Source organism: Bos javanicus, chromosome 17 (assembly GCF_032452875.1).
Source record: "Bos javanicus breed banteng chromosome 17, ARS-OSU_banteng_1.0, whole genome shotgun sequence".
NCBI lineage: Eukaryota > Metazoa > Chordata > Mammalia > Artiodactyla > Bovidae > Bos > Bos javanicus.
In genome coordinates this window covers 34,567,968-34,591,482 of record NC_083884.1, presented here as the reverse complement: position 1 = coordinate 34,591,482, position 23,515 = coordinate 34,567,968, and the positions used below count along the sequence as shown (strand labels likewise).

General features: G+C 40.3%; 1 long non-coding RNA gene across 1 annotated transcript; it reads right to left on the bottom strand.

Annotated features, from left to right (window-relative positions):
* Positions 1-1,474: 1,474 nt before the first annotated feature.
* On the bottom strand, positions 1,475-15,367 carry LOC133228637 (uncharacterized). The gene is made up of 3 exons (XR_009730307.1): positions 15,106-15,367; positions 5,268-5,351; positions 1,475-4,173 (listed from the first exon to the last, which is right to left on the bottom strand). It is a non-coding gene; the product is annotated as an uncharacterized LOC133228637 (long non-coding RNA).
* Between the last annotated feature and the right edge of the window lie 8,148 nt (positions 15,368-23,515).

Genomic DNA, 23,515 nt, shown 5'->3' with positions numbered 1-23,515 from the left:
TTGTAGTTAAGGAAAAAAAGCCATGAAGATAAAGGCTGCCTAAGGTTGAAATTTCTTGGTGGCATTAATGAAGATGGTGCAGTGTCAGCGAAATCTCACACCAAATGGGGAGATCTGGGCCACACTATTTGTGTGCATTGGAGGGATGGAGGCCAGCCGCTTTCTTTTTTTCCATGCATGTGTTTGTCCATATTTTCAGGGCTATTGGCAAATGAGTACAATGTGCATGAGCTGAAACTTGCTCTGTGGTTCTGGGGGCCTAAGGAGAGGGATGCCAACCCAGGTACAGCTTTCAGCCTCTTTCCCGTCTAGGTTAAAGTCAACAGAGTAAGAGCCAAGGCTGCTGCTGCTGCTGCTAAGTCCCTTCAGTTGTGTCCGACTCTGTGCGACCCCATAGATGGCAGCCCACCAGGCTCCCCCGTCCCTGGGATTCTCCAGGCAGGAACACTGGAGTGGGTTGCCATTTCCTTCTGCAATGCATGAAAGTGAAAAGTCAAAGTGAAGTCGCTCAGTCATGTCTGACTCCTAGAGACCCCGTGGACTGCAGCCTACCAGGCTCCTCTGTCCATGGGATTTTCCAGGCAAGAGTACTGGAGTGGGTTGCCATTGCATTCTCCGAGAGCCAAGGCTACCACTCCTCTATTAAGGGCTGCCTGGAGGGTTGAGGGCCTCAGGTAGCTCAGCCCAGAATTTCCTCTCTGTGTCCCTCATGCATATGCACATAGTTAGATGCTGTGGGCTGGCCCTGCTGTCCACTGGCAGCAGTGTTTTTATGCTTCACCGTACTTTATCCTCCATCTCCACCCAAAGAACAATTTAACCTTCCTTTTCAGTTCCTGCTACAAATGATTGGAGAGTTCCATGCATTTAAATAAATGAGTACTCACCGAGTGCTTTTTGTGTATGTTGTACCAAACTTGAAGCTGTGGCAATCAAAGAGTTTATTAATTATTTTTTTAACTGAAGTATAGTTGATTTACAATTCTGTATTAGTTTCAGATGTAGAGCAAAGTACACACATATATATACACTTTCAGTTCAGTTCAGTTCAGTTGCTCAGTCGTGTCCAACTTTTTGCGACCCCCATGGATTGCAGCACGCCAGTCTTCCCTGTCCATCATCTACTCCCAGAACTTGCTCAAACTCATGTCCATTGAGTCTGTGATGCCATCCAACAATCTCATCCTCTGTTGTCCCTTTCTCCTCCTGCCTTCAATCTTTCCCAACATCAGGGTCTTTCCCAAGGAGTCAGTCCTTCACATCAGGTGACCAAAGTATTGGTGTTTCAGCTTCAGCATCAGTCCTTCCAATGAATATTCAGGACTGATTGCCTTCAGGAAGGACTGGTTGGATCTCCTGGCAGTCCAAGGGACTCTCAAGAGTATTCTCTAACACCACAGTTTGGAAGCATCAATTCTTCGTTGCTCAGCTTTCTTTATAGTCCAACTCTCACATCCATACATGACCACTGGAAAAACCATAGTTTTGACTAGACAGACCTTTGTTGGCACAGTAATGTCTCTACTTTTCAATATGCTGTCTCGGTTGGTCATAGCTTTTCTTCCAAGGAGTAAGTATCTTTTAATTTCATGGCTGCAGTCATCATCTGCAGTGATTTTGGAGCCTCCCAAAATAAAGTCTGTCACGTTTCCATTGTTTCCCCAACTATTTGCCATGAAGTGATGGGACAGGATGCCATGATCTATGTTTTTTAAATGTTGAGTTTTAAGCCAGCTTTTTCACTCTCTTCTTTTAACTTCATCAAGAGACTCTTCAGTTCCTCTTCACTTTCTGCCATAACGGTGGTGTCATTTGCATATCTGAGGTTATTGATATTTCTCCCGGCAATCTTGATTCCAGCTTATGCTTCATCCAGCCTGGCATTTAGAATGATATACTCTGCATAAAAGTTAAATAAGTATATATCCTTGATATACTCCTTTCCCAATTTTGAACCAATCTGTTCCATGTCTGGTTCTAACTGTTGCTTCTTGACCTACATACAGATTTCTCAGGAGGCAGAGATAAGGTGGTCTGGTATTCCCAATTCTAAGAATTTTCCAGTTTGTTGTGATCTACACATACAAAGACTTTGGTGTGGTCAATAAGGCAGAAGTATATGTTTTTCTGGAATTCTCTTGCTTTTTTGATAATCCAACAGATGTTGACAATTTGATCACTGGTTCCTCTGCTGCTGCTGCTGCTGCTGCTGCATCGCTTCAGCCATGTCCAACTCTGTGTGATCCCATAGACGGTAGCCCACCAGGCTCCCCCGTCCCTGGGATTCTCCAGGCAAGAACACTGGAGTGGGTTGCCATTTCCTTCTCCAATGCATGAAAGTGAAAAGTCAAAGTGAAGTCGCTCAGTCGTGTCCAACTCTTAGCGACCCCGTGGACTGCAGCCTACCAGGCTACTCTTCCCATGAGATTTTCCAGGCAAGAGTACTGGAGTGGGGTGCCATTGCCTTCTCCAACTGGTTCCTCTGCCTTTTCTAAATCCAGCTTGAACATCTAGAAGTTCACCATTTACGTATTGTTGAAGCCTGGCTTGGAGAAGTTTGATCATTACATTGCTAGCATGTGAGATAAAGGCAGAGTGACAGTGAAAGTATTAGTCACTCAGTCGTGTCCGACTCTTTGTGACTCCATGGACTGTAGCCTGCTAGGCTCCTCTGTCCATGGAATTCTCCAGGCAAGAATACTGGAATGGGTTGCCTTACCCTTCTCCAGGGGATCTTCCTGACCCAGGGATTGAACCTGGGTCTCCTGCATTACAGGAAGATTCTTTAGTGTATGAGCTGCCAGGTAAATCCCACATAAATATTAGGAAAAGTTTAAAAGATATTCTCCTTGCCCAGTGAATGCCCGCTAAATGTCCTTACACATAACACTCAAATAGGGTGTGGAGGAGGAGTACTTGTAGTAGAGCTAGAGTTAGGGAAATTACAAAGACAGGTTGTATGAGAACCAAACATTACACAGATGAAATTTTCATGGGTTCCAGTACCTGTGTTCTTCTATAAACCTTTCCTGATATTTGTGTAAACCTTAGGAATGCAGGCATGTGTTGACATACACCCTTATTCCTTTCCCACAGTTGTTTTTTCTTAATTTCATGAGGACACAAGTTAGTGGGAAAAGGCCAAGGAGGAAATTTTGGTGTGTATAGGGGAGAACCCACACATAATATTTGCATTTCAAATGAGAAAACCCAAAGGGAACAAAGGTACTCAATACACAGGATGCTGGCAAAATATTTTACCAGGATGTGGTTTTGATCAGGTTGCTATTTCTGCTGGGATAGAATGTGCTTTACTTTTTGAAAATTAACTCTTGATCTCTCTTAAACACTCTTCATTATGGCCCCTTTTCTGTTCATTGAAAGCTTATGTAGAATTATACACTACCTGCTATTCTGCATTCATTCTAGGCTAGCTTGCAGAATTTCAGGGAGAAGCCATGTAAGTCTTCAACCAGGCTTAGCAGCTGAGATCGCAGGAATTCTTTTTCTTTGCCCCCACTGTGAGTCTGAAGGCTAGAACCCTGACTGTTGGCACATGACTAGCTTTCATGGCCAAAATAGTCTCTAGAAATGAAAGAGATGCCTTTCTGTAGTCCCATGAATCAAACAGGACTGGGTTCTATTCCTTACTTGGGAATAACTTAACAATTATTTTCATTCTAGGTGATGTGGTGACTTATATGTGGTGCCAGTATATTCATTTTCACCTCTTATCCTCATTTTTCTACCTGCCTAAGTATAAAAGGAGCATGATAAAATGATACGTTAGTGCTATAGGTAACAAGTTTCTCTCTGTGTATCTTTGCCATGGGAAGGCCTGCTAAAGAATTAGGCTTGGCTTTTTTTGTCATTTGGAGCAATTATGTTGAATGGCCCTTAGCTTTAGTTTTGGCTTTGTAATGAAATGCATAGCCAAGGTGTCAATATGGCAGCTACGAGTTTAGGTATCATTCTGCCATAATGACTATACCATGGGGTGAAGGTGGAAACCAGAAAGTTCAGTTTTGAAGTCTGAAAGCAGCAGAGAACAGATGAGGGTAACAGAGCAAAACTTACTTCCAGCCTTGACTGTTTCTGCCAGTACATTCTTGTCTCATTACTTCACACGGACCAGATAGGAAACAAGGTGTTCTGCAGACAGCCCCAGGATTCCTGCTAATCAGAAGAGTGGGAGATCTGCTTACACACCACAGGCAACCACACATCACCTGCTGGCTATGTTCAGCTCTTAGATTACAGCAGTTCCTCAAACTTCACCTGTCTGCATATGCTTGGGGATTCTGTGGGTCTGAGATGGAGCCAGCTATTTCTCATATTTAATAAGATCCCAGGGGATGCTAATGCTGCTGGTCTGTGGACCACACTTGGGTACCAAGGCCCTAGGGCATGAGGCTGAAGTGGCCTAGAGGTCAGGTCTGATAGCAATACCAACAGGTTAATTTATCTCTAATCCATGAATTGACTGCACTCTGAGCCTTAGTTAACCTCCTTTTAAATATTTACTGTTGGTCAGGAAGAGAATTGAGTGTTGACAGAAGAAGAACAGACCTAGGGGTGGAGGGTCTATGATGGTCTCAGGATACTGGGGGAGCCCTCATACCCACATTCTCCCCTAATTGCTTGAGCTCTACCTGTTAGAGGGCCATTTGTGTTAACAAATAGTGCCTTTAAAATGTTAGATCTCAGTATGAATTAGTTTCACTAGCTGGTTTATTTCCAACTGGAAATTGCTGATGGGAGAGATGGGTCATTGAGGGAAACCTGGGATAAGAATAGAGTTTAAAGATTTGCACAGTCTTTAACACTCTTGTGTGTTTCCTTAGTGCTATGCTGTGCTAAGCTGCTTCATTCGTGTCCGACTCTGTGTGACTCTATGGATTGCAGCCCGTCAGGCTCTTCTGTCCATGGGATTCTCCAGGCAAGAATACTGGAGTGGGTTGAAATTCCTCATCAAGGGATCTTCCCCACTCAGGGATTGAACCCATATCTCTAATGTCTCCTGCATTGGTGGCGGGTTCTTTACCACTAGTGCCACCTGGGAAGCCCATGTTTCCTTGTTTCCTTTACTTTCACCTTACTACCAGACTTCACTTTATTTCTGATACTTATGATCACCAAATTTTGGGTATATTTTCCCCCTTGTTGTTGTTCAGTTGCTCAGTTGTGTCCAACTCTTTGCGGTCCCACAGACTGCAATGTCAGACTTCTCTGTCCCTCACCATCTCCCGGAGCTTGCTCAAACTTACGTCCGTTGAGTGGATAATGCCATCCAACCATCTCGTCCTGTGTCATCCTCTTCTTCTCCTTCTTTCAGTCTTCCCAGCTTCAGTCTAGGTTAAAAAACAAAACAGAAACTCTGAAGGAAACATTCTCCACCTTTTTTTTTTTTTTCCAGATGTATTTCTCCAGGTTTGGCTACAAAAAAAAAAAAAAAAAAAAAAGATTTCTTACAGTGTTTATACCTGCTAGGAAATCAGGATATTCCAGAAATCTCACAGTGTCCAGGCCAGTTTTCTTTCCAAATCTGGAGTAAAGCACTCTCTTTTCAAATTTAGAAAGGTCAGTTATCAGATTTGTGCATTGATACTGGTTTTATGTCAGTAATACCAGTGTGACTGGAATGCTTCAAAAGAATGCTATTCCTTAGAAACTTTTGAAAGAAAAACACTTAGAAATACTTTGACCATTGTATGGTTGGGATTTTTAGCCTCAGTGGCCCTGGTGTACTTAATGGGCATGGAATTATTTCAATTGCATCATAATCTTCCACTTCAAATTAAGTTGATTTTTTTTTTTTTAAACAGCAAATTGTGAGAATGAGAATCTTGGGAAGGACAGTAGAGAAATGACAGGTGCTATAAGTCTCTTTATTTAACTTATTATGTTTAATAATTATAATTACATTAGTGCATAACTCCCTTAGGGTCAAAGATTAGGCAATCTAATGGAATAAGATTTAGGAAATCAGGCCCCTGATGACTACAGTAAGTCCCCTACACACGAATGAGTTCCCTTCTTAGAGCCCAGCAAAGTAAGCCTAGGTACCTACACAATCAGCTGTATAGTACTGTGCTGTAATAGATTTATAATACTTTTCACATAAATAATACATAAAAAACAAGCAAACACAAACATTTTAAATATTACAGTACAGTACCATGAAAAGTGCAGTAGTAGAGTATAACAGCTGGCATATAGGGACTGGTAGCAATACCAGCTACATTACCACTGCTTATGTGCTTGGCTCCGAACACCCTGGTCTTGAAATAAGGATACAGTACTACTATCCTCGACAGCTCTATACAGTAAAGTCCACAAAAGCACAACCACCTGTAGGGAATGCTCGCACATGACAACGTATGCCAGATACGCGAGCTAACTTATGTGACTGGACATGCAAATGCACGTTTGCATCTTTGAACATTTAAAACTTGAAGGTTTGTATGTAGGGGTCTTACTGTACAGGATTTGAATTTCTACAATTTAATTACATCGACTGTATCATAAAACATGAATGCTTGGTGAACATGATCCATAATCCTTAGTTCAGTTCAGTTGCTCAGTCATGTCTGACTCTTTGCAACCCCATGGACTGCAGCATGCCAGGGTTCCCTGTCCATCACTAACTCCTTGGTCTTCCTCAAACTCATGTCCATGGAGTTGGTGATGCCAGCTCCCAACCTGGGGACCCAGCAAAGGGACTGAGAACTCTGAGGGAATTTGACTTTGGAGGCCATTGGGATTTGTTTGCAGAACTTCCACAGGTCTGGGGAAACAGACTCTTGGGAGGACACAGCCAAAACCTTGTGTGCACCAGGAGACTGAAGAAAGGAGCAGTGTCCCCACAGGAGACTGAGTCAGGTGCCTGTGAGTGTCCAGGAGTCTCCAGTGGAGGGGTGTGTCGACAACTTGGCCTCAGGCTAAACAACAGGGAGGGAACACAGTCCCACCCCTCAACAGAAAATTGGATTAAAGATTTACTGAGCATGGCCCCCTACATCAGAACAAGACCCAGTTTCCCCCACAGTCAGTCTCTCCCATCAGGAAGCTTCCATAAACCTCTTATCCTTATCCATTAGAGGGCACACAGAATGAAAACCATAATCACAGAAAACTAACCAAACTGATCACATGGACCACAGCCTTGTTTAACTCAGTGAAACTATGAGCCATGCCCTGTAGGGCCACCCAAGATGGATGGGTCATGGTGGAGAGTTCAGACTAAAAGTGGTCCACTGGAGAAGGGAATGGCAAACCACCTCAGTATTCTTGCCTTGAGAACCCCATGGACAGTATGAAAAGGCAAAGAGATAATCCTTAGTAGCTGTCTTTTAATAAATAGTGATTTCAAAGCAACAGGTACTGTTTATTGAAGATAAACTATAGGGCTAACACTCCTCTAGGTACATTACAATCTTAGCTCATTTAGACTTTGTTGATTACCTTTTCCTGGTAAAATGATGATAACCATGGCTATTGGTTATAGCCTACATGTATGCAGTGTTTTATGACACTTTCTCTGTATATTTTAATTAACCTGGTCAGTATTTCATGAAATAATTCTAATTTCCTGATACAAAATTTTGCTGAGATTTCATAGATGATTGTGTATATGTGTGTGTGTGTGTGCGCGCTCAGTCATGTTCGACTATTTGCAACCCCATGGACTGTAGTCTGCCAGGCTTCTCTGTCCATGGGATTCTCCAGGCAAGAATGCTGGCGTGGGTTGCCATTTCTTACTCCAGAGGATCTTGCTGACCCAGGGTTTAAACCCATGCCTCCTGCATTGGCAGGAGGATTTTTTTAGCCCTGTGCCATCTGGGAAGCCCATAGAGAATATTGACTGTGAATCAAAACTTTGCATCTCGGGTGGAGAGAAAGTGGAGAGAGCATTTTTTCCTTTCTCTCCAATCCAACTGTGAAGAGTGAGACAGGGGTGGATGTGTGGAGCTGCTGGACTGAAGATTTTCATCTACAAACCAGCTGTTTGGATTTCCTTCCATGTTTTCTCTGTGTCTGCTCTGCCTGTGAGCTTAAGTTTCCCTCTCTCTATTGTAATACCTTTTTTCTTTCATCTTGTCTTTTCAAATTTAAGTCATGTTGGTTTAGATCTTCTGGTAGTTGGCTTATCTTGATGCTGACTTTGGCCAGCTTTTAAAAACTCTCCTAATATTGAAGGCAAATGCGGTTACCATTTAGATGATAAATGGAAGAATGTTTCACATAAGGAGGCCTGGTAGATGTCCATTATTGAAAATTTAATAAAATTACCTGTAATCATATTGGCAAAGCAATTCCTTAGGGCCATCTGCTCGTTTATTAAAATGATTTTTTAAAATATATTGAACCAGATGATGGTTTTCTAGTAGGATTTCACCTGTATTGGCCTTTTTTTTTTTTTTAACTCTAAGGTATACTTTTTATTACCTCCTATATATCCCATCCCATTATCAGCCTATGATAGGATCCCCTAGAGTAAAGGTGTTTTGTTTTTTTTTTTTAAACTAGATCACTCTGTTCAACTTTCTATGCCATTTATGAGTTATCGTTCTACACATAAATGGCAGAGTGGCATTGCTTATGGGCTACCTCTGTCCTCATGAGATGCCAGAACCTTCTCTTCCAATTTCTTTCCTACAGTTTTTCTTTCATTAGGATAATACCAAGAATTGCAAGCACCCTGGTAGGCTTATGATCTGGTGCCATTTAAACCAACTATCTGTCCATCATTCATTTATTTCACGGGTTGAAAAGAACCAGATTATGCTTTAATAAAAATCATACGAAATGCTATGTGGCATCCTGGAGATCTTGGAATAGTAAACAGACATTAGTGGAAAAACTGGTGATTTGAATAAGGTCTGTGGTTTGGTTAATAGTATGTCCATCTTCAGTATTGACAAATGTAACATGGTTCTGCCAATGTTAACATTCGGGTAAACTGGATGAGGTTATAAAGGAATTCTCTCTACTCTCTTTGTAATTTATCTGTAAATCTATAATTATTCCAAAATAAAACATTAAAAAAAATTCCAGCCCCTAAATTATATGCCTTTTCTTTCTTCTTTTTGTAATTTTATTTGTTTACTTATTTTTGACTGTGCTAGGTCTTCACTGCTGTATGCTTCTCTAGTTTCTTTTCCTCGCAGAGAGCAGGCTGTATTCTCCAGTGGCAGCACTCGGGCTTCTCACTGCAGTGGCTTCTCTCATTGCAGAGCATGGTCTCTAGGACGCACGGGCTTCGCCAGCTGCAGCGCTTGGGCTCAATAGTTGCAGTTCCCCAGATCTAGAACACAGTCTCAATAGTTGTGGCGCACAGGTTTCGTTGCTCTGCCTCATGTGGGATCTTCCTGGACCAGGGCCGAAACCCGTGTCTCCTGAATTGGTAGGTGGATTCTTTACCACTGAGCCACCAGGAAAGCCCCTGTATGCCTTTTCTTTACCTTCAAAATAAATGTTATTATGTGTCTTGAACACAACATAACATTTTAACATCCTTGGAATTTTATTTCACATTTTTTTCTGTCATGTAATACGAGAGAATATTCACCAAGGACACTCATTAAATATAGGTGTAGCTTACATGGATCTAATGATAGTCTTGCAGAAAATACCCACGAAGGTTTTCCCCCTTCCCCTGGATTATGTCAGCTAAACATTTGCAACATCTTGGCATTTCTTACTCTAGTTTTCTTCTGTGTAATATTCCAACATCTCAGAAAATGTGTTAGAGAATTGAACACAAGTAATAGATGAAAAGATATGGGTTGCATATGCAGAAAATTTTAGAAAATATTATAAATGTGTGAAAGCATGGGTTGCAGAGGAAGAACCCTAGTCAGTGTAATCCCTAGTAATTGACAATCTTGCTGGGTTTAGGTAATGTGCTCCCAGCATCTGCATCCGTGGTACACGCTGAGGGGTTAGGAAATTTTGGAACTGTGTAAATTGAGGTTCACAATTTTACTTTGTTCTCCTACAAAAAAAATGTGTTTCCTGGTTGGCTCAAGATGATAATTATGGGACTTCAAATTTTAACAAACAAATGAGTTAGATATTTATTTTGGTGAGGAGATTTTGAGGTCTTCAAAGCACACCCCTAGGTGATCTCTCTTTCCAGATGGAGCCTTTATGGAAGACATTGAGTGACAAGTGTAGAGACCCAGCGCTGGTTTTTGTCTGTGGGAGAGACGTTTCTTTCCACACTGTGGAGAGTTGTGACCAGATACACAAAGGCAGGAAGACTCAGCCATAACCGCCCATACCACTATCGCTAGTTGAGAGGGGAAGAGGGTGTCCTCCAGCCAGGCGATCCTGGATGCAGCTGTCACTGTGTTAAGAACTCACCCAGTGACAGCTACACATATCAAATCTTTATTGCCACATACTCTATTTCATATGAAATAGAATTTTATATTCATACCAAAAATATAAACTAGAATGACTGACAAGAGCAGTTATGATATCTGTAATTAACACTAGTCATTCTTCAATTGTGAGCAAAAACTTCTGAGTCAAAAAGAACTGGACTTTTATCCTGGCTCTACCATTTGCTTGCTCTAGGACCTTGGGCAAGTGGCTTATCCCTCTGTACTTCAGATTCCTTGCTATATAAATTGGAGATAAAAATAATGTCTATTTTATAGGATCGTTTTGTGGGCTTCTGAACGTAAAGTGCCACAATCAGCAGAGAAGACCCCGTGAGAACTGATTACATGTTCACCCACCCCGCTCATTCCAAGCTTTCTCTAGTGTAACTGAGGAACAAAAGGGCTCCCTATGCACATGAACATGTGTGTGCACAGATACACAGTGTCCCCAAGCTCTGGCCACACATGGAGTTTCCATTCCACTTCTGATCTTCTCTAAGACCATATTCCTTCTCCTCCTCCTCTGACTTCCTTCCTCCTCCATTGCCAATACCTTCTTTTTCTCCTTTTTCCTTCTTCCTCTTCCCCCTCCTTTCTCCTTCCCAACATTTTTCTTCTCTCCTCCTCCAGGGGCTCCTCCTCTCTTACTCCCATTTCTCTCCCCAAAGTTTTCAGAGTTCTTAACAACAGGTACAATGGGGAATGTTCACATGTACAAAGGAACCAGGATCAAACCTCAGTGTTGAATTGCATTGTTGAGAATCCCAGACCTTTCTTTTTCTATAAAAGCTGCCTAACGCTGCATTAGAAGCAAATGTAGTCCTGAAGCAGTCCACTGACTGTAAGTAACACAAAGCAGACAGAAATCTCCTTCCCTCTAAGCAAAGTGGTCATTCAAAAGAGGAAGATGTCTGAAAGGAAAAAAAAAAAAATCTATATCTATATCTATATCTATCTCTCACTCAGTTATGTCTGACTCTTTGCAACCCCATGGACTGTAGCCTACCAGGCTCCTCTGTCCATGGGGATTCTCCAGGCAAGAATGTTGGAGTGGGTAGCCATTTCCTTCTCCAGGGAACTTCCCAACCCAGGAATCAAACTGGGGTCTTTTAAATTGGAGGTGAATTCTTTACCAGCTGAAATACCTGGGAAGCCATATATACATATGGCTTACAGATACATAACTTAATATAGCTATTAGATATATGTAAGGATATATAACTTAATCACTTTGCTGTACATCTGAGGCTAACATAGCATTGTAAATTACACTTCAATTAAAAAAATAGTTAAAAAACAAAGGAAGAGGATGTCATGTCATTACTACCTAAGTAAAGACCACACCACCCCTTCTATGGCCACTTGCTGAACTATTTTCAGAAACAGTACAGTAGTTGATAACCTTGATCAGGTTTTTATTTTCCCACATAGCTAAGGGCATCCTAATCTCAATCTTAGGGGAATGAGGCAAGTTTTCTGAAATAGTCTTATCCTCTGATTATTCTTAAGACTTCCATGATCCTCATTCCATTTTTAAGTTAATTTTTGATTACAAAACAAATATCCCTCCCTCCCAACCTCCAAAACTAAACCATAAAAGAGATTACAGGGTTAGGACAAGGTCATTTAGAGGAGAATCCCCTTTTCACTTTCACCCCATTTATAGAAGGTGAGAGAGCTCAGTGAAAAGGGTCTCATTACAGGGTGACCAGCTGACCCACATCTGAAGGCACTTTAAGGACTACGCAGCCTTAACTTCTGCAGGGCTTTTAAAATCCCTGATGTATTCTGAACTCATAAAACTCTGACATTTACTTACTAGAAAAAGTTTTAGTTCAGAAGAACTCAACTTATTTTCCAATATCTATCATTGATTGCAGCCTGAACTCTGGTTAGAAATTGTTGCTCCAATAGTGGATGGCTTTCAGATCTTCAGGGAGCAGATAACAGATGTTTGATAAAGGCTGACTAATGATGCCTGCTTCTTGGTGGATATGTTAAAATTTTAAAATATTTTCAAGTGTTAGGTGCAATATTGCTCTGTAAGATAAAACAAATAGAGATTCAGACCATTCAGACGAGTAAAAATATAGACTACATACACTGGTATAATTGTAGTTGATCTTGTAACCAAGAAAACATAAGAGTGCTTTCAATATGTTGGTGAGCACAGAGGAAGAAAGTGCCTGTTTAGCAGAGGAAGGGAAAAGTTAACTATCGGGAAGGGTGTGCTTCCAATGCTAAGACGGGGAGAAGTGAGTCAACTCTGATAGCTGAGGGCATGTTGGCATGGATTGTGATTGGAGAGAATGAGGACTCTGTCTAAACTGAAAAGGGACTGCTGATTGGAAGGAAAGGAACTACCTTTTGTTTGCTAATATCATTGGTCAGGCCTTTTGTGATGAATATGGAGAATGGATGCCTAGATCCTTGAGTCTGTTGCCCATCCCATGGGAGGGTTGGTCACATGCAGCCCTCTGGGGTTTCCTCAGCTGCACAGAGTCACCTTGCCTAAGGTCACCCTGGTGATCAAGCATCAGGTATAAAATCCAGCCATTTTCGCCTTACCTGGGGAAATTCCAATGGCTCACTTTAGCTCTAAAGCTCCCCGTGGGGTCAGCGGGAGCTGTTGTCAGGTCTGCATCAAAGCTCAAACTTCCCTTTGCCCAATCCCTTTTTATCCTCCCTCCCCAGGTGCTGATCCTAAAAGCACTCTCTAATAAATGTTCTAGAGTCTAATTCCATCTCACAGTCTGCCCCTGGGACAACTGACCTGTGACACACTTTCAGTATGCTCTGTTGATTAATCTTCATAATAACTCCCCAAGGGTGGTTTTTTAGCTCTCTTATAAAGGTGAGACCTAGGTGAAATACCTCACCAGAAGTCACTCGTGCTTGGCAACCGTATGTTGGTCTGTTTAACCACATTATTCATACTCTTTTCAGTGTACCATGAAAAATGAAAATGAAAGTTGCTCAGTCATGTCCAACTCTTTGTGACTCCATGGACAGTCCATGGAATTCTCCAGGCCAGCATACTGGAGTGGGTTGCCATGCTCTTCTCCAGGGGATCTTCCCAAACCAGAGATCGAACCCAGGTCTCCTGCATTGCAGGCGGATTCTTTACTGGCTGAGCCACAAATCATGTTGCCTCCTAAAAGGATTAGCTGCAGACACACAGCTTCAGGCATGTACAGTAAAGATTGGATAATTACTTGTGTGCCCTCATTCAGTCAACAGTTATTTAATAAATACTCACCAGTGTACCAGAAATTTTATAGTTAGAAGGAAAAAAAAACATAAAGCATGAGATGGATGTCGTATTTCTGTAAGGGGTTTGTAGACACTGGACAGGATCTGGTGTCTGCTCTATAATGCCAGTCTACAAGTCAACTTGGACAGTATCTTTGAAGATCAGCCTTTCTCAGCTTTATTTCTTTTGGAATTATAACATTTAATTAGAGATTATTGGAAGGACTGATGCTAAAGCTGAAACTCCAATACTTTGGCCACCTCATGCGAAGAGTTGACTCATTGGAAAAGACTCTGATGGTGGGAGGGATTGGGGGCAGGAGAAGGGGACGCCAGAGGATGAGATGGCTGGATGGCATCACCGACTCGATGGACATGAGTCTGAGTGAACTCCGGGAGTTGGTGATGGACAGGGAGGCCTGGCGTGCTGGGATTCATGGGGTCGCAAAGAGTTGGACATGACTGAGGGACTGAACTGAACTGAATTAGAGATTAAAGGAATAAATCATCTAAGATTTCTATTTGTGCCTTTTTAAAATGAAAACTTAAAAATATATTTGAGAAACGATATAAGTGCATAACTTTCCCTAAGTAGGAAGGTGAAACAAACAAGTGTTGTTTTGAAAGAATCTATAAAAACTGATGCTAAAAAGTTGCTACCAAAATAATTGTAACCAAGACAGCTATAAAATGTCAGAAGATGTATACACTTGGGAAAGTTATGTACTTATATTGTTTCTCAAATATATTTTTAGGTTTTCATTTTAAAAAGCACAAATGGAAATCTTAGATGATGCATTTTGATTATGATTCATTCGGGAAAGAAAAAGAATGGATTTGTACTAAAACAATCTTGGCCCAACATCAATGGATTGGCAAATGAATATTCATTTATATGTTTTGAGTTAGAACAAAATATTTAAGGTATGTATGCATTTTCTTTTTTATGATTCCCTTTTTTAACCAACTTTTTCTGGAGGCCAAAGTTACTGTTAAACTGAGGTTCTTCACATGTTTATTAAGAACATGTATCCCCCCAAATAGCATATCTCATAAAGAATATATCAATAAAAGTTTGTTGTATGAGTGAATCACCCAAAAATGTATGAGATGAAAATCTCTGTGTGAAATATGTAAGTACCACATGTAGATTTGTGTACTTTGCTTCATTGGGGTCAATATTCAACCTTTCTTCTTCTGGAAGAAAAATCATATCCAGTCGTTCTTTGTTAGTGGCCAACTGAATGAATTTGGCTTTTTTACTTCTGTTGTATTTTTTTTTTTTAATGAGATGTTTAAAATAGTTATACAAAGAGGCAACACATTGGAAAGACCAACTTAGCTAAAATAACAGCGAAAACTTCTTAATTATAAGCTAATGTTAATCAGAACCAAAACAAAAAACAAATATTAATTTCATATAAAACTATGACTATTTAACTTTTCCTGTAAATATACTTACCCTCAATCTATAGTTAGCTGCCACTTTACTGTCTCTTTCACCTTGGACTTTTCTCCCAAATCTCTGGATCATTAACAACCTTCATTTCTGTTGTGGGCTCGTTAGACTTTTCTACACGTAATATCTACTTTACTACAAGTAATATCTACTTTTAGAACTGCTCTATTTTCAACATGCAGCCACATAAAGACAATATCCTATCTTGGCTTTCCCTAGGCTTGTATTGATTTTCCATACATAGAGAGTGAGAAAGTAAACATGAAGGCTGCTGCTGCTGCTAAGCCGCTTCAGTCATGTCCGACTCTGTGAGACCCCATGAAGGCACAGAACTGTGCTTGTCTTGGTGACCAAATGGCTTGGGTTAAGATCTTTAGTTGGAATTCCTTCCTGGATCTAAAATTCTGGAATTTAGCTGTGTTTGGTAAGAAAAGCAAGAATGACTCTGGGAGTAAGAGATAATTCTATTGTACAAAGACAGATTTTTAAAATAAAATTTATGGAGTAAATAAAAGTATAAACTTTGACTATGTTTTATAATTTAAATCAGGATAAAACTAATCAAATTTGAAGAAACAAAATCATTTAGGAATATATTGTTACTATCCCACCAACATCAATATTGGTATCCTTATTTATCATTTTAAAGTAAAGTAGAAAACCAGCTTCACTCATCCTGAGTCTTTTCCAAGGTCAAAACTTTTCATGGTTTATGGTTTCGTCTTGGTTGGTAACAGAAGAGCTTAGGGTTTTGAAATAATTCAAATTCAAAAAACAAAAACAGTGCCAGAGGTAATTTCACTGGGCAAATATTAAGTAAAGGTTTTTTTTCTTTAGGAATTATTAGTCTTAATATAGTAATATGTATTGTAAATTTCCAAGAGAGTGAGGGATGTTGTACATAGTGGTTTATAAACCAATGGAAGGCTCATATAATAAATATCTTGAAAGATAAATTGATGTGTCTTGGTGACTGATTAAATACAAGAAGTAAGAAGGAATGAAACAAAGGTAAAAGATGTTGAAGCTGGGAAATTATTAAAAAAATCTCTTTGCTATTTCATTGCAATCATTTGTCAAATTTCTACTACATGACAGGTACCACAGATGAGGGACTGGGACTTAGAAATTTAAGTAATTTGTCAAGGGTCATATAGATAATATGTGGTTGTCACAATAGTGCAATCACAGTGTACTGAAATGATTGATGGAGAGACACCAAAGACATAAGTGAAAGGATGTGAAGTTCCTTTCATCACAAAGGATGTGGAAGCTTATGGTACCAATTACACAAAGCAGGAGGCAACACACTGCCCTCCCAGATGGAGGTACAGGTGCAGCCCGTACGTGCTACAGAGTGTGACAGTTCTGCCAGATGAGCTCCGCTTTTTCTGTAAATCCATCTGACCATCTGCAAGTCACCGGTACAAAATAACGCTTCCACATTTAGTGCTTGCTGTGGATCCAGTGAATAAAAGGTCAGTTTCCCAGAAATGGCATCTCTTAGAAGGCCCAGGCTATCGATGTTCCCGAGGTTGATTTTTTTTTTTTTTAATATTTATTTATTTGGCAGTGCTGGGGCTCTTGGATCTTCATGGCAGCACGTGGGATCTTTAGCTGTGGCAGGTGAACTCTAGTTCCCTGACCAGGGTTTGAACTCAGGGCTCCTGCATTGAGAGTGTGGAGTCTCAGCCACTGGACCACCAGGAAGGTCCCTCATTCTTACACATAGTAACTGGTAGAGCCAGGATTTCACTCCGGATCTACTTTGTTTCAAAGCCCCACTTTTCTCCCTGGACTTGACTGTTGATTTTGTTTACTGATGAAAGAGTGCTGCTGCCAGTGTTTCCTGTCCATGTAGTGGCCACGAAAAACACACTGTCATTCTCAGGTCTGTCTTGCTTTGGTCCCTTTGTCATTTCCTGTTGCTGCTGCTGTTATTTTCTCTGCCTTTCGGAAATCGTATGAGGTTATTTCTGCTATCACTCCCGTGTTCATCTTGAGACTTCTTTTTTTCTGCTCTTTAACCTTGATGCCCTTAATTCAATGGCAAAGCCTGTCTTCACGGCTCCTGTCTTCGGTCAGCACTCTGACGTGTATGAGGCAGTGTCCTCCCTGTAGTGTTAGGATATTTACCCTTTCTTTTCCTTTTTTAAAACCACACACAGGTTATTACAGAGTTTTAAAACAAATACTCCTTTTCCTTCTGTTGAGAAACTTAGACACGTCTTACTGGGAAGTGGAAGACTTTAGTAGACATTCAGAATTATCCAAAATCTTCTCTCCATTAATGGCTTTTATTATGAGTATTTTCCTAATTCTTTAAATTGCAGCTTCCTCCTATTGGATGCTGTGTACTATGCTAGCAACATCAAGATAAATAAGAAAATGTCCTGATCTTTGTGAGTTCAATGTCTCAGAAGATAGATGCATACAAATAAATAACTGATGCAATGTAAAAAATGCAATGCTAAAAGGGTGTTAAAAGTATCTGGGGAATAAGGAAGAGCTAGATAAAGGGTGTAGCATTCAATCTGGGGCTTTGGGAAGTGAGAAGGAATTCACTAGTTGGAAAAGAGAACAAAGGACCAGCTAGGCAGATACACGCAGATACATGGGGTTGTGAAACATGCATGGTGCGTTGGAGGAATAAATTGACTTTTTTTTTTAACAAAAATTAGAGTATAGTTGCTTTACAATGTTGTGTTAGTTTTTATTGTACATTGAAGTGAATCAGCTGTATGTGTACATATATCCCCTTTCTCTTGGGCCTCCATCCCATCTTCCTCTTATCCCACTTATCAAGATGATCACAGAGCACCGAGCCGAGCCTCCTGTTGGCTATCCGTTTTATACATGATAGTGTGTATCAATGCTCCTCTCCCAGTTCTTCCCACCCTCCCCTTCCCCTGCTGCGTCCAAATGTCCATTCTCTACATCTGTGTCTCTGTTCCTGCTCTGGAAACAGGTTCATCTGTACCATTTTTCTTGGTGCTCAATATAAAAAAACAAAGAACACAACCAAAAAATGGGCAGAAGACCTAAACAGACATCTCTCCAAATAAGACATACAGATGGCCAAGTGAAAGTGAAAGTGTTAGTCATTCAGTTATGTCCTACCCTCTGCCATCTCATGGACTGTAGCCCGCCAGACTCCTCTGTCCATGGAATTCTCCAGGCAAGAATACTGGTGTGGGTAGCTGTTTCCTTCTCCAGGGGGTCTTCCCAATCCAGGGATCGAACCCAGGTTTCTTGCATTGTGGGCAGATTCTTTGCCATCTGAGCCACGAGGGAAGCCTGAGAGAGATGGCCGAGAGGCACAGTGAAAAGATGCTCAACATCACTAATTATTAGAGAAATGCAAGTCAAAACTACAATGAGATATCACCTCACACAGGTCAGAATGACCTTCATCAAAAAATCTACAATGATAAATGCTAGAGAGGGTGTGGAGAAAAGGAGTCCCTCTTGCTCTGTTGGTGGGAATGTAAATAGATTAATTGATTTCTGAAATGCATGAAACACAGAATGTATGGAGAAGAACAGAAAGAAGGGATCATAGATCAGCCTTATATGCCATGCTAAGAGTCGGGGCTTAAGACTATAGGCCATGGGAACCCCGTATTCCAGGTTCAGTCTTTGTACTAATAACCTTGACTGCTCCAAGATCTTCCCTTAATTTTTGCTCAGTGGTAAAGCTGGGCAACTTAGTAGCCAAGGCAGTTTCGGATTTCAAGAAAAAAAAAAAAGGAATTTCCTTACCTTTCCTTACCATCAGCCTCTACCAAGAAAGCCAGGAGTGATTGTGGTAACATTTGTCAGGCCAGACTGGTTTCTCTACCAATTACACTGCAGTTTTCAGAACCAGTATGACTTCCATACATGGAATACTGGTTTGGTGAAGATGAGAGGTTTTTTTTTTTTTTTTCATTAAAGCCTTTTTCTAAGTGAGCCTTTCTAGGTGACCTTTGAAAGCAGTTTTTTCGTGTGCATTTGAAACATTAGTATAATCCTTGGGCTTCCCCAGATCATTTAGTGTCTGAATGTAACACTGCTCCTGTTCAGAACCTATGTACTTTTTCTGGAAAGGTTGATCATTGTCTTTTCGAATGAATGAATAAACATTTCTATGATTTTTTTTTACAAATTTTATCTTGATAGTGTCTTTATAAATTCATTTCATCGCCTGTGTTGCTCACATCCTTTTTTTAGGAAAACTTGTCATACCATAGTCCTGGGAAAGCAACAGGACCCTGTGACCTTCACTAAGTTCCCAGTTATTGCATGAACATTTGACCCAAGGACAACCAATTCCTTTGCTCATCAGTGATAAAGCAAACATCTTTTATTTTGATTTTGTTTTTTAAATTAAGAGACCTTGAATCTGTAGACAGTAATGCAAATGTTGATTTTTCCCACCCACTCTTATGTTGGAATAATCTTTCTTAGATTTCCTCTATCCTAGCCCTTTTAGACAACTGAGAACACACATGCACCCACTGTGTTTTTCTCATGTCTGTTCATTAATTTAGCAGTTGTTTTTTATTTCCAGTGTGTATAGTACTGAGTTCATTGTCACAAACCCTAATCCTCTAAGGCATGGTGTGGAGAATTTCTAAATAACCTTGATACAACGTCTATACCCATTTTTTTCAGGGTGGCAGCATAAGAACAGATTAAACACTTCCCATAATAATTTATATTCACCATCTTATTAATATGATGACTCTCTATTGTCTGCCTTAAATCAGGCATGATTATTAGCTTTGTATTATGACCAAATAAATGGTGTAGTGGGCTTTCTGCCAGGTGGAAGGGGTGTATGCAACACACACACACACACACACACACACTTGCCTGGACACACATACAGTCTGATTTTTTAAAAGGACAAAATAATAATGACTACAGGAGTTGAAATAAGCACAGCTTGGAGGTATTGCTTAATTTATTTTTCTTACAATGTATATATATTTATGTAATTCCAAGAAATTAAGTGAACCACAAAGTTGTTAATACCTTGAGGGCTTTTATGTAAACAAGGAATCACATAGGAGGGAGTCAATTCAGTCTTTTCTTGGTGTTCAAATATACCAATCACTGCTGCTGAAATGATTATCCAGCAATTTACACCAATTGTTCCGATGGGGGCGTCTGCTCCTTCCTCAATTATGGCAGCTACTGCTTGTTCTTTGTAGCACTGAAGGTGAAGCATAAGGGCACCGTATTACACAGAGGAGTGATTTATCTTTGCTAAATGGAAGCAAATGATGGAGTGTTCCACTGAGCAACAACTCAGCGTTAGTTGCTTCTGTTTTGTTTTTGTTTTCTTTTTTTCTCTGAGATTGCATTTGGGGCATTTTAACCTCAACTTTGCAAACCATTTTCTTTCTTTGGATTTATGAGTTCTTTTCCTGTCCTTCCGAGATTCTACTCACAGGAACATGCCGGTCCCTCACGGTCCCATTGAGTTACGGTGAGAGACCGGCAGACAGGCTCTGTGACCTCACCCCGCCACACCGCGAGCTCGTGGTGTAGACTGCACCAATTGCGTGAGACGGCCTACAAGACCACATAATAGAGGGGATTAGACGAGAACAAAAATTTCTTTGCTTTATTTATAGTATCATTGTGGAAGGATGAAAAGCTGTAAGTCAGCTTTGCCTGGGTGTGGACTTGCAATAATCCACTCAAAGCTTTGATTGTTCCCTTGACTTTGCCTTGTAAAAGTTTCTGTGGCTCCTGTGGATTATTACTTCATAATGCTTGGACAAACATCAATTAACATACATCAAAACGTTCCCATTTGTGTCCCTCTCTGAATGGAGGAGACCCAAAAGACACAACGAGTTAGAAACACTTGCATGGAGGTTACAGGAGGCCTGGCTGCGTGGGGGACACAGGTGTGCTGTTCTGAATGTGTTGAAAATACTGCATTTCCTGTGGAGCTTGGAGTAATTATCAAGCCAGACCTCTAAAGAACAGCTTATTGGAAACCTTAGCTATTATAAGAGCTATTTTTTTAAACCTAGGAAATCGGTTGTTGAAAATCAGATGAAGCCAGTGAATCTGGCTGTTGAAGTTGGAGACAGCAGAAGTTATACTAGTTTTCATAGTCACTTGAGAACTTTTAAATTTTTCTCAGAGAGCTTAAGATAGGATTTCTTTCAAACAATATGCATAATAGAAATATACTTAATGTAAATGTTTTAAAATATTTATGTAATAGTCGATGTCCAAGAAAAATATTCCTGTATTATATTAGAGTTTTAAATATATGCCATTTCTTTCTGTCTGGTTTACTCTTGTAGGGATTTTTTTCTACTCATGATGTCAATACTACATGTGGTTACAACAAAGTCATGGATAAACTATTGTTTTTATTGTCACTTATACAAAATTGACAACAGATTTTTGTCCAGTGTGATAGCATTACATGAATGTCAGCTCCAAGTCTTTCTCAATGTAAGTTTATCTGATAATAATGAGTATATTTATCTGGAATGTCCTCAGGATATATTCATGTTGATAATAAACATTGTAAATGATTTGAAAATGTACAATGGAATAAATCAAGAATGACCTCATTTTCAGATTATTTTATGTGTTATTACATAATACCAAGGGGCTTCCCAGGTGGCTCAGTGGTAAAGAATCTGCCTGCCAATGCAGGAGACACAGGTTAGATCCCTGGGTTGGGAAGATCACCTGGAGAAGGAAATGACAACCTACTCGAGTATTCTTGTCTGGGAAATCCCATGGACAGAGGAGCCTGGTGGGCTACAGCCCTTGGGGTTGCAAAGAGCCAGAAAGGACTTAGTGACTAAACAACAATAACACAAGACTTCCTTTTTGGGAAATTTCATTAACAGGCTTCAATAATCCTACCAGGTCAATTTGCTATAATTCACAAATCCATGGGGTTAGAGTGGTATTAAGTCTACTCATTTTGTTAGACTGTCTTATAAATCAAACTGATGAGTTCTTTTTCGCATTCATTTCTTTTGTTTTAGCAAATATTTGTTTTAGCAAAAAATGTACTAATGGCCTTGTGTTAAGGGAATAAAAAATACAACTGACTTCTGCTCAGTAAGAAGTAAGAAAACTCTCCTTTTGTATATGAGTAGAACTTTCTGAAACACTAGAGTCATTTACTTGGTCTGCTAAGCTGGGTAAATTATCAGTTTGTCCACCTGGGAGCACAGGGAGAAATCTTGGTTCTCTGGGAGGACAGAGCCCTAAAACGAGCTATCTTTGGTTTATTTTAAAGGAAAGGTGGCTCTGACATTGAAGACAACCTGATTGTGACATGGAATAAAATAACATCCGCAACTTTCACGTTCATTCTTTTACATCTTTGACATTCTTTATCCCCCAGAATGGTAACCCATGCACTTCCTTCACCACAGGCTGGCCAATGGGGATACATGATTCAGGCAAAGACTTCACCTGGGGCTGTGTGCACCCTCTGTGCCCTTTCCACACTGACACATCCTGAGACTAGACTTCGGCTTCTCTATTTGGTACATAATTGCAACCACAGGCAGTCTCTCTCCATATGATCCTTTAAATCAATTAGCTTCTATCACCTGGGTGGATGGGATCCTATTTCGTACCATCATTGGCTCATCTTTGTATCGAGTACGACTGACCTTTAAGAGATAGGCATCCAAATAGGCAAGACCTTGTCTTCTGATTTTGGTTCCGTTGACTGTGCAAACTTGTTTTGCTCACTCATTTAATTCTGCTGGAACACTATACCTTTTTGGAGCTTCAACAGAGTGCCCCAAAGGAAGAAAATTTGGCATGGAGGGAAAAACATGGGCTTTAAAGTCACTGCTGTGTCTATCACAAGCTTGTTAGTGACAAGAATGATTTGTGCAATGTGTGATGTGTCCAATGCCCTTGGGGCACTTGTTGGAAGCCTACTAATCGGTAGTTGTTATGCAAAAAGTCCCATTTCTCCCATTTCAATTCCTTAATCTTGCAGTTTTAGTTCCTTTTGATCTTGATCTCCCATTTACCTTATTTGACCATGGATGTAGAAGGAGCAGAGTGGGAAGAGAATAATAAGGATGAGGAAAAACATGGAAGTCCAGTGAGACAGTGGCCAATTCATAGCCATTTATTTGTAAGTAAGATTCTTTTAAGACTTTTCACACTCAGGAAGTGCATTTAGTTTAGCCTCAACAGGCAGTTGTGTTACTTGTGCATGTATTACTCTATTGCATGGATAAGGGGTCACTTTATCATAAGCTTGTGTGAAACTTTCTTACGCTGCTTGGAGGAGGGAGCCCTGACCTGGTTAAATTTGAAGTTTAGTCTATTTTTATAAAAAACCATTTATTAAAAAAGATATTATACTTCCAAGGCCTTTTCCCATCAACTTGATTTTTTTTGGGTTGCCTATCAC